The sequence below is a fragment of the Orbicella faveolata genome, unplaced genomic scaffold (genome assembly GCF_042242905.1).
Source record: "Orbicella faveolata isolate gen_17 unplaced genomic scaffold, um_ofav_v1 contig_35, whole genome shotgun sequence".
Lineage (NCBI taxonomy): Eukaryota > Metazoa > Cnidaria > Anthozoa > Scleractinia > Merulinidae > Orbicella > Orbicella faveolata.
The window spans coordinates 5,697,468-5,709,562 of record NW_028301564.1 but is presented as its reverse complement, the minus strand read 5'-3'; the positions used below and the strand labels follow the sequence as shown (position 1 = coordinate 5,709,562).

Below are 12,095 nucleotides of genomic sequence, written 5' to 3'. Positions count from 1 at the left end.
CAAGTGTGCTACAAAAGCATTGTGTGAGTTGTTTTTTCGTTCTGCAATTATCGAGCTCTCCTGGGGATTAATAGGTACATCATTACCATATAATTGATCTTCAATTTCGTTGCCTTCCATCGAAGAACTTGATAACAGTGTGCTCATTTGCGTGTTTAACTCTATTTAAACGAAAGATTCACATTCGCGAATGGAAGATAACACTATGAACATGTCTGACCGAAGTCGGGAAAATCCAAGTAATATCGGCTTGACGGCTGTCTTTGTAAGACCGACACATGTAGCGTGCACCCATGTATTAAAACCAGAGCACAAAAGGGCGTAAGATGTCATTGAGAAGCAATAACAATGTGTTGCTCCTCCCTTTTTACCCTTCTCTGAGCGTGGCATTTCTAGTGAATAAGGTGACAGAATCAAAAATCTTAGAGCATGAGAAAAATAAAAAAAGCAGTAATAAAACCCTTAAAGTACGCTAAGCACCTCAAGTAAGCAAAGCACTTCGAGTACGCAATGCATCTCAAGTAAGCAAAGTATCTCAAGTAATCAAAGCACCTCAAGTAAGCAAAGCACCTCAAGTAAGCAAAGCAACTAAAGTAAGCAAAGCACCTCAAGCAAGCAAAGCACCTCAAGTAAGCAAAGCACCTAAAGTAAGCAAAGCATCTCAAGTAAGCAAAGCACCTCAAGCAAGCAAAGAACCTCAAGTAAGAAAAGCATCTCAAGTAAGCAAAGCACCTCAAGCAAGCAAAGCACCTCAAGTAAGGAAAGCACCTGAAGTAATCAAAGCATCTCAAGTAATCAAAGCACCCCAAGTATTCAAAACACCTCAAGTAAGCAAAGCATCTCAAGTAATCAAAGCATCTCAAGTAAGCAAAGCACCTAAAGTAAGCATAGCACCTCAAGCAACCAAAGCACCTCAAGTAAGGAAAGCACCTAAGTACGCAAACCGCCACAAGCAAGACAAGCACCTCAAGTAAGCAAAGCACCTCAAGTAAGTCAAGCACCTCAAGAACGTAAAGATCGTCAAGTGAGCTAAGCACCCCAAGTAAGTCAAGCATTTCAAGTAACCTCAAGTGCGTCAAGAACCTCAAGTGGGCAAAGATCCTCAAGGACCTCAAGTAAGCAAAGCACCTTAAGTAAGGAAAGCACCTCAAGTAGGTCAAGCATCTCAAGGAAGACAAGAATCTCAAGTAAGTCGAGCATCTCGAGTAAGTCAAACGTTTCAAGTAACCTCAAGTACTTCAAGAACTTCAAGTAGATAAAGCACCTCAAGTAAGCAAGGCACGTCGAGTAAAGAAAGCACCTCAAGTAAGCAAAGCACGTCAAGTAAGGAAAGCACCTCATCAAGTAAGTCAAGCACCTCAAGTCAGATAAGCATCTCAAGTAAGTCAAGCATTTCAAGTAACCTCAAGTACTTCAAGAACCTCAAGTAAGCAAAGCACCTCAAGTAAGGAAAGCACCTCAAGTAAGCAAAGTACCTCGAGTAAGACAAGAATCTCAAGTAAGTTAAGCGTCTCAAGTAAGCAAAGCACCTCAAGTAAGGAAAGCTCCTCAAGTAGGTCAAGCATCTCAAATAAGTCAAGCATCTCAAGTAAGACAAGAATCTCAAGTAAGTCAAGCGTCTGAAGTAAGCAAAGCACCTCAAGTAAGATAAGAATCTCGAGTAAGTCAAGCATTTCAAGTAACCTCAAGTACGTCAAGAACCTCAAGTAGGCAAAGAACCCCAAGTAAGCAAAGCATCTCAAGTAGGTCACGCATCTCAAGTAAGACAAGAATCTCAAGTAAGTCAAGCGGCTCAAGTAAGACGAGAATCTCAAGTAAGACAGGCACCTCAAGTACGTCAAGCATGTCAAGTAAGACAAGCACCTCAAGTAGGTCAAGCATGTCAAGTAAGTCAAGCACCTCAAGTAAGTCAAGCGTCTGAAGCAAGACAAGAAACTCAAGTAAGACAAGAATCTCAAGTAAGTCAAGCACCTCAAGTAGGTCAAGCATGTCAAGTAAGTCAAGCGTCTCAAGCAAAACAAGAATCTCAAGTAAGACGAGAATCTCAAGTAAATCAAGTTCTTCAAGTAAGTCAAGCATGTCAAGTAGGTCAAGCATGTCAAGTAAGTCAAGCGTCTCAAGCAAGACAAGAATCTCAAGTAAGACGAGAATCTCAAGTAAATCAAGTTCTTCAAGTAAGTCAAGTATGTCAAGTAAGACAAGCATCTCAAGCGTATCAAGCATATATGAAATATATATTTCGGTACAATATATGTCCCTATACATGACGTACCTACCCGAGCGACCCTGAAGAGATCCGATTTGAAGTCCGAAAATATCGAACATCCGGTTGAATTGTGCCTAGCTCTTAAACACGTGGCTCTATCGAGTCGCTTGTGTTTTTCTTTAGCGTGCAAGGTCACCTGTTTTTTTCTGCTCTTGTTTCATGCGTAAAAAAACCAAGAGCCAAAAAAACCGGATGCTCTCGCAGGCTAGTTTTTCTTCCTATCATTTTCATTGTTTTTAAAGCCAATGAAACTTAAGGCTGCAGTGGAACTAGATATTCTTCGCTGTCGATACTCTAGGCAAGTTGTCCATTCTATATTCTTCACCATCGGCATACCTACATTGGTTACATGAGCTGGAAGTCTGTTCCTCTCTTTTTGCTTAATTTTCTCTAATTTCTTCCGACAAAGGAAAATAACGCTGGTTTCCTCGTCGCCTTGTTGTAACTTGAAATGAAAATATCGCCTAGACTTTACATTTCACGGAATCTTTACATCGGAAACTTCCATCGAAAATGTCATGAACGTGTCCTTGTACGTCCTTATAAGTAGAACCTGAAAATGCCATTTAGCAACAAAACTTAAAACTCGTTTCCGTTTATCTCATTTTATAAAGAAAGAATGATTAATGTTTTCATTAAGACAATATTGTCTTGATTTTTTGCGGGCAAGCAAAAGCGAACCCGCAGCCTAATCTTGGCGTCGGCGGTCAGCGGCACTTTCTTAAAGTGTAAACGAGAGTGCAAACGAGAAAGGAAACGGAGAGACAAATTCTCGGTAAGATACAAGTGATTTGCAAAGTTTATAATCAACAAAATTAAACGCTTTTTTCCAGTTCTCTCAAGTAACCTAATGTTCTTACGGAGAGTAGTGCGTACCTTGTCTTCTGAAAGCTTCCATAAGCTTAAACTTAAGCTTACATTTTATGATTCTGCAGGGCATCTCAATCCGCTGAGGTTACTGAATGACCGAAAAGTCAACCCAGTTTGGTTGCATCAAGAAGTCGAACCAGTTTGGTCGCACTACATGGAACTTGCTGATATAGTTTTGGAGGAGAAGCACTGAAAAAAGCTTCCTTTATATCCATTCCTGACTAAACCGAATTGAATGTTTGACGGAATATTCTTAGGATTCTCGTAAGTAAACTTGCCGTTCATTGCCATTTATTTCATTAAAAGTACAATATTTTTACTCCCCCAGTTTTAAGCCTTTAAAAATAATTCATTTGAACACATGTTCCTGTTGTTTACTGTTCTTGATCATTGACACTTGTTACTGTTTTGACTGTTATCTAACTAATTGCGTTTGTTTTCATTCCATTTAAAGTGCCTCTTGTTTGCGTCGACGCCATTTGTGCGTTGAGTTTATTGTTGGTTTCCCTCAAAGACCTACGTTTCCAAATTCCCATTCCATTCGCCACCAGGTTGACGAAGAACTACTTTCTGGATGTCCTACCTCTAAAAACCCAAAATAATTATTTCTTTATTTCAATTTCGACCTGGGCCCCCGATTCTCGAACGTCCCGAAAAGCCGTAGCAAAATCTCAAACCTTTTGAGTACAAAGCTGTTTTATTCATATGTTCTTAATATAAACAGAGGTTCTCTTCATACAAGAAGTTTAAGGCGTATACACCTCTTTGTCTTCAAATACCGATTAACTAAAAATGGCTTTTCGGGCCCGGAAAGATTCCGGGGCTTTCGAGAAACGGGCCACTGGTTTCCTCTGTTGACAGTAGCCCTAACAAAAATAATAAGTAACAGTAATTGGACCGAGTGGAGTACAATTCAGGGAGTAATCGCGCGAGTAATTTCAAAATTGGACGAGCGCGAAGCGCGAGACCGATTTGAAATTACGAGCACGATTACTCCCTGAATTGTACGACGCGAGGTCCAGTTACTAATTAATCGTATATATAACAAATTTCGGAATAAAAATGTCTTTTGAGAACTTGTTTTGAGCGAAAACGTTTGTAACGCTTTTCATAAGTTTTGAGAACTGTGGGAACAGTGCGAAGGAAACCATTAAAGAGCGCGTAATTGACGTGCGAATCACGTGGGTATCCAGTTACGAAAAGTTCAAATTGGATACCTGTAATTGGACACCCACATGATCATATGCCGATTACGTGGCAAATAGGCGCACAGAGAACCAATCACGATCAAGAATTTTGTTATAGATACGATAATAATAATAATAATAATAATAATAATAACAATAACAATAACAATAACAATAACAACGAGAACGAGAACGAAAATTTAAAAAAAAAAAAATAGAGTGTTTATTGTGACAAAAACTAGAGCTAAACTTTACAAAATGCTATAATATTTTCATAATTTGATGTCTGTTAAACCTGTAAAACATGTTTCCGTATCTAATGACGAGAACGAAAATAATAATGATAATAATAATAATAATAATAATAGTACAATAGTAATAGTATTAATAATAACAATAACAACAACAACAGTAATAATAAAGTCTTTTATCATTAACATATTGTTTTATAATAGTAATGATAATAATTAAAATTTTAAGAGCGCGTCTCCATGGCTTCTCCCACGCTATCCTCAATCTCGCAACAGACACGGCCGCCCGCACTTTGCAACTATTGGTTACTGCTAGTCAATATTTCCAATGTTCACTTAACACCCACATCTACCGCCAACTATTTCTTGGTGAACCAGAAACAAAAATGAAAAATGTTTAAAACACGACATCGCCCACCCTTGTCAAATGTAAAAGCATGATCGTTTCAGTTGTAATGCCTTCTCATCCAAATGTTACTTTGTTTCTTTGGTACCTTATTAGCGAACACTGATCTACTGCTCTACACTAAATATGAAAATCAACCACAATATTCCCTAAACCAGATAATATTAAACATAATCCAAAAAATATTTTAATTCATTTGTTCAATTTACGAGTTTGCTCACAGAGCACTTTGATTTGAGTTTCTGACCCAAGAAAAACAAATCCTCTTTCTCGAACTACCACTCCATTGTTATCAATTTCCTTTTTGATTGGTTAGCTTTCTTCTTGGTGGCCCGGTTCGAGTCGTAGTCGCACGGAAATGGATTCTTTATCATGAAGCAAATAAAGCAGCCTCGAGTGTGCTCTTTTCGGTTGTAAAGCACTTAGGAAATAGTAGCACAACAGAGAAGCAAGGGGGAACGTCTTGTGTTTTCCCCTACACTTCTTTCACGCTCTGACCGCTTCTTGCGTGTTTTACAACAGAACAGAGCACAGTCGGCAGTTGTTTATTCATCTACCTAATGAATATTGTTGGCCCTGTTGTGAAGTCTAGTTGCGAGGGTCTGAGCCACTCGGCTGCCAAGTAACACGGCTTTTATTTCTCGCAGCTGTTGAAATAAAATACTGAAGGCCGAATTATTTTTTTTAAGTCACTCTTTACCCTATTGTAATTGAGAAAACGAAAATTTTTTTAATTAGAAAACGTTGATCCTTTCAATGCACGAAAAATGTTTTATCCTAGGAGGAAAAAAAGAAAACCGGCGCGTAACCAGAGTGAAAAATTAGCATAGATAACATGATTAACATGAGAGAGATTTTTAGCAATTTAAATTGCAATTATTCAAATTATTTGCTTCCGTCAATTTACGTGTCCATTGAAACTGATCTCTTCACCGGCAACAAATAGGACCATGCTAAAACTGCTGTAACGTCGAATTTCTATGAAGGTTGTGAAATGGTAAAACCAGGTAAGAAGGACTTAAAAATAATAACAATAATGAAAAAAGATGTTTAGGCTGTAACGTCCATCCAAAACTGTTTCAGACTGCTCAGACTTAGACAATACTCGTGTAATGTATTGCTCGACAAACAATATTCGTGTTCAGACTAAAGCCATCTTGCCTGTGTTTGTAAATCGTTTTTACCGAAATTGCTCTTAAGGAGAAGGCGTTAAAGAAACCCTAGAATCGTTTGATTGAAGGATTTGAAGAATGGCTTTACCTACTTGGTTTAACTTTTAGGATCATTAATTTATCAAGATTATTGTAAATTTGTATAATATATTCTTGAAAAAAAAATTTCGAAATTCCGCAAAGCTCACGCACAAATGATTTTGGAAACATTTCTGTTAGTCGCGCTGTCAACCAGACTGATGAAACATCGGTCGTCGTGTCAGTAGGAAATTCAGCTGCTAAATGGAACAAGGGAATAATTACCGCGTGATTCTCTTTAGAGCTGGTTTTAATCTGTTAGTTTAATTGAGAAAAAAAATATAATACCAAGGGAAAACATGAAAATGTTAACATGAAACACAGCAGAACACAATTGTTATCTGTGTGCAGGTGGTTATTTTCTTGACGTTCAGTTTGCACAAAGTCAAATTGATTTGTTCAGTATAATCTCCCTATTTGCATAAACATGAGCTAACCCTCTCGCGTCGACTAAAAGCTACTAAACGTAGTTTATCAGTTTCTAAGAGAAACACTCATTAGAACTACATCGTATAGAGAATGATTGATGGCAAGTCTTCATAAAGCATTTCCGTCTGTTCGATTCGACATAATATTTCTAGGTAGCCAGCCGAACTGGAATATTTTCGAATAAATGAAAGAAAAAACAACGACAACAGGTTTTATCATTTGTTAATCGCATAGCGCAAAACGACAACTCGAAAGCTGACGCGGATAAAGCCATTATATGCTTGAATCGTAGCAAATGATTTTAATGATTATTTGTATGTCGCCGTCGCTAACATACTAGCCATCAGTTTTTATTTGAATAGTGCAAAATATCCGGCTTAATTAGGTTTCTTGTAACTATAGCTTATGTGCAATTCACTGGCTCATTGATACATTATGCATGCAGAAGCGTCTTACATGCTTGTTCTCGAGCTTTCCACTACTTAGAATTCAATGTTCGCCGCAGGAATTTTGGTCCACATTCAACGTTTCTTCCCAACAACGACTGCAGCTCTGAACCGTGCACTAGAGATATCATTAATTTTTCTCTCATACTCCAGAAGTAAGAAGTGCCAGTGAATCATTGCACAGCTCGGCTTGATGACGATGCAGTGGTTGAATGGTGGGTCTGATATCTTGTTTACAACAGAACTTATAGTACTTTGTGGATTTAGATAAGGTTAAACGTGTTGTGTGCATCAGGCTCGTTGACAGAGGTTTACTAAGTTTAACGTTTTTATCTCTGCGTGAAATCTAAACTTTCCGTTTCCCGTGTCTGATTTTCGTAATTTTTAAACTGTTTACCTATTTAACAATAATTCCATGTGCGTGCGTTGAAACATAGGTGATGACAAAGCGGTTTTACTAAAAAAAAACACTCAACCAACACAAAGAAAAACTCGTTACCAGGTTCTTTGGACCGCTCAAGGGCAGAGAAAGGACGATCGCAGATATTACTTCCGAGACAAATATGTAAATTTTTAAGAGAGGTAATTTTATTCTATGTAAAACGAAAATCAGACCTAAACAGCTGCTAAATTGAACCTGTAATTCTGATCAGAATGTTCGAAGTACTTAACAAGATTCCCGAGATGTCGCCGTAACCAGACTTCACCCAGACCTTCCGAAAGGATTAGGCATCTGTATTTTAGTAGGAATAGTTGTACGGCAGAGAGATCAATACGATTTCAGTTATCCGTAAGTTATTTGCTTGTTGCTGGGTAGTTTTGATATTGATTGTGTTTCACCCAAAACAGCATATCGTAGCCGGTCCGCCGTAGCAATCCGATCACTAGCTTTGAGAAGCTAGTTGCGTGTAAACATGTCTCCGCCAGTCCTTCGCCAGGTCTATAGATAGAGAGAGAGCTGAGAGCTATAGTTTGAGTAAAGCGGCTCATTAAATGAGAAACTTTTTTTTGCTGCATCGCTGGACATTTTGGAACATGTTTCCGTAAGTGTTAGTACCACTTTTACGTCTCACTGGGAGTTTCATTGCCCTCTTGGGAAATTCTAATTGAAAGGCACGTTAAGAGTTTAATCGTGGTTGTATTGCTTGTATTCTTGTTCGCTTTGTTGTTCGATTAGTACTAATTGGACAGACAAAGACATCCAGATGTCTGAATGATTTGTGCGCAATGCTTTGATCACAAATGTTACTAACCACTACAAAGACTTTATGACGCACGAAAAGTCATGGAAGGATGAGTAATTTTCCAGTTGACTGGAGGGAACAGTAAAAAGAGCATGTTTTCATTTCCTAAAAATTTCCTCTTTTTAAGTGTTTTCGAGAACGTTCACTCCTAAGTTTCAACATTGTTTGACTGCTTTACAACCCTGTTTGTCACCTGGTGTCAGATTTTACTACAACAAAACTCAGTCTCAGTGTAGCTTCATGATTTTCAAAAATTTTCCGGCTCTCCAGGATAACACTGATGTTAAGGACTGATGTCTCAACGGCTCAGTGAAGCGTCAACGTAAGGTAGCCTCCATTATTCTCTAGACTGATGCTTGTCCAGTGGCTTGTCTATGCCAAATGTTTCTTCTAAATACTGTTGTTACGATCTTCGCGACGTTTTCCTTGTTGGTTAAACGTTCCCCTGGTTCATGTAGCATCACGATTTCCTTTCGTTTCAGTTTGTTTGTTTGTTGTATGTTTTCTGTAACATGGCCCGTGAAATTTTTCGTTCGAAGAACGTTCGATAGAAATTAACGCATAGTGGGACCTTTCCTTATTTTTAACTGATACAGATGAAGCTTTCGACGGAAAGGCAAGATTTTAATAATTTCTTACTTGAATTCCGAACGAGTTCCTCAGTACAAGTGTTTTGGTGTAATCTTTTTATTTAGGGTTTTCGTGATATTATCGGCAATTCTGGGTTGTTTCTGAGAGAGACTGATGAACATGGTGTCTGAAATACACACACGTACCGCAATTGCACAATGGAAAAATCAAAATCAGATAAATTAGGTGATGTTCATGATTACTGTGATGCCCTAGAAAAAGTGAAGTTTTGTTTCTGAACTAATAGATGATATACACAATATTTCTTGCTATAAAATAGTATTTCATGAGCAATGCCACTATTTTTTTTTTTTTGTGATATTATGGCAAGTGTCTAATATGCGGCAAAAATATGAATATGAAATTAGTGCGGCGCGTAATCATCCGACCAGTGCACGAATATTACATTGTAGTCTGTGGTTCCAGTTGACCATCAGCAAGGAATAAATAGGCCATATTCGTATTCCCGTTATTGGACTGGTACTGCGGGGAGTCTTTTCAAATGCAAATGACATTTATCTCTTGTTATTGATATTTCCCCGCATGAGTGTCCATGGCAAACTAGTTCCAGTACAATACCGAGAATACGAATATGGTCTATTGGTGAAGATTATCAAACGGCCAGTGAATACCGGCTGCCCCATTCAAGTGTGCCCTTATTCCTACATTCTGGTGTTAATGAACGAAAGCGCGTGGCAATTGGAATTCAGTGGAGCACCGAATCATCGATAAGAGCGCGAGTGCAAAACCAGCGAAAAATCCTCGTTCTCGACCTCCCACCCCAAGAGAAAATAGAGCGTATGTGATTAGGTCACGACAGCTGGGTCTGTGGTCGAATGCAGCTAAATTTAGGTAAAAACGCATCTATCAATCTAATTAGTGTAAATACACTCTGTATCTTCTTTTTTTTTCCTGCATCTGCATCTTGTATAAGCTTAGTTAATTACACTAAAGAAAAGGCAGTGAAGTCACTTAATCCGATAGTTATCTTAAACGGCAAATTAGACAGTGCAACTTTGTAATACAATCGATAATTAAGTACGTCACGAAATATAATTTGCCGCAATAGGCCATATTCGTATGCTTGGTATTTTACTGGAACTAGCTTGTAATGGAGGCTCATATGGACGGGAATATCATTACAAAGAGATTAATGTCATTTGCATTTGAAAAGACTTCCCGCATTAGCCTCACTTGCATGCTAGTTCCAGTCCAATACCGAGAATACGAAAATGGCCTATTGAGGTGACAAATCACTAAAAAAAGTGAATATCATGGGTAGTTGGGGAAATTTGAAAACACAGCTTTATTTCTACGGTTACGCGTACCGTCCACACTAATCCAGACCGTACACGGAGCTTTTCGAAACCGCTCTTCAAACCGGGGAAATTTGAAAACGCCGGCTTTGCGTTTTAGTGTGGACCGAAAACATTTTGAAAAGGGTGACGGTCTTGATAACTATGTTATTAATCGTAACTGAAGAGGGTACACTCAAGCTTTTCTACCGCCGGTGATTGTTACGTTTTCAGTTTTCTCCGGCGTATTGAGGAGTGAGAACGCCGTTTTCAAATTTTTCCAGCGTAGTGTGGACGGACCTTAGTCGTGACTGCATGCGTTGTTTATTGTGTACATCTGTCTAACCACCGGAACATGTTTAATGGCCCAGTAAAATAATAATTTCATCGTTCAGTTGTCCACGGAATTTGAAAATTTGTTAACGTCAGGATGTTAAGACGCTTCTGTCTACTCACTGCCATCTCTATAAAGTTTTGATTTTTTTAAAAAAATGCATGATACATTTGCCGGCATTTAGACAAAGTTCGTGAACATTCTTCACTGGCAGCTTTGTGAAGACAGGGTAGCTTTCGTGAACATTCTTCGCTGACAGTTGTGGTTAGTAAAATACAGCATATGTTTACCAAAGGGACTGTTTTCGCCAAAAATTAAAGGAATTAATGTCATTAGAAAACCATGAGCGTAATTTTTCAAGTCAGGCCATTATAAAGTCCTTTTTGATCCTTATCATCGATAATTATGCTCAAACCCTTCAAAGGCCCTAACAAGATTACAGAATTGGACTTTTTTTTCTCTGGGGCGCTATTATCGAAAGTTCCGGTTACCGGTCCGGAAAAGTTGTTTTATGTTTCCCGTGTTTACATTCAAGATCGGGATATTAACAGTTTTGAAATTCCAACAATAAAAGATAACAGGAAACGAAACAGAATGGACTGGTTTTTGAGCCAAATCCCGGACTACTATTCCTTAGATTTAAACCTTGAAATATGACTTTGGTTCCGTAAAGTTAACGGCACTTTCGAGAAGGAGGCCCTAGGTCTTAACAGCGTGTAACTAGCCCAGCGTCTACCTCCGACCTGGACCTGAGCCAATCAGATTCGTGAGTAGATTGTTTAGTTGTCCCACAGTCAGTGGTAAAGTTCCATTTCAGTAATGGCAGGTCAACATTTTAAGAGAAGGCAAATTAATTACTGGATAACAGAAAAATAAAACAGAACGCTCTCTAAAAAAAGGAACACAGAATTTGAGTTTTTTCTCTGTGGCGAGCCGTCTAAGGTTAACAAGGACTCTGTCCATCAGGTCAGGTATGTTTTCTACTTTGTTATTTTTTTTGTATACAAATTGCCGCTATGGAGTCTTCATATTTCCTTCACCCAATGTTTAGGTTTTTTTCCTCGACTTTTCGTTCTGAGATGTAACAGTAATTAAATTTATAATAATAATAATAATAAATAAATATTTATATAGCGCCTATCCATGCCTGCTCTAGGCGCTGTACAATTTTAACATGGACGAAAGTGGGTTAAAACGTGAGATTTGACATGATTAATTGGGGTTTGCAGGTAACTGATTAAATGATTTTTTTTATAAGTTGCCGGTAATGTTCAGTCGGTTACAGTAATTTAACATAAAAATAAAATACAAAAAGCAGTACAACACAAAAAGTGCAAAATGATATGATTTAATGGGCAGTAACAATTGAGAAGATCATTCCCTTTTATGAGGTGGAGGGGGGAAACATGTTTTGAATCGCTCTCCCCATTCTCCCCTCTCGTGTTGGTGAAAATTTGTTTTTCCCTGAAATATATTAACGACTTATT

The 12,095-nt window shown here is 38.3% G+C and overlaps 1 protein-coding gene across 2 annotated transcripts in view; it reads left to right on the top strand.

The window, feature by feature from the left end:
• Positions 1 to 5,857: 5,857 nt before the first annotated feature.
• Positions 5,858 to 12,095, top strand: part of LOC110066609 (uncharacterized) — a 36,740-nt gene continuing 30,502 nt past the window's right edge. The window contains exon 1 of one of the 2 annotated variants that reach the window (XM_089272985.1): positions 5,858 to 5,987. The gene's annotated coding sequence lies outside the window, so the exon portion shown is untranslated. Of the gene's footprint in view, positions 5,988 to 7,144; positions 7,321 to 12,095 lie in introns of those variants that run through there. The other variant, XM_089272989.1, reaches the window with a different exon arrangement.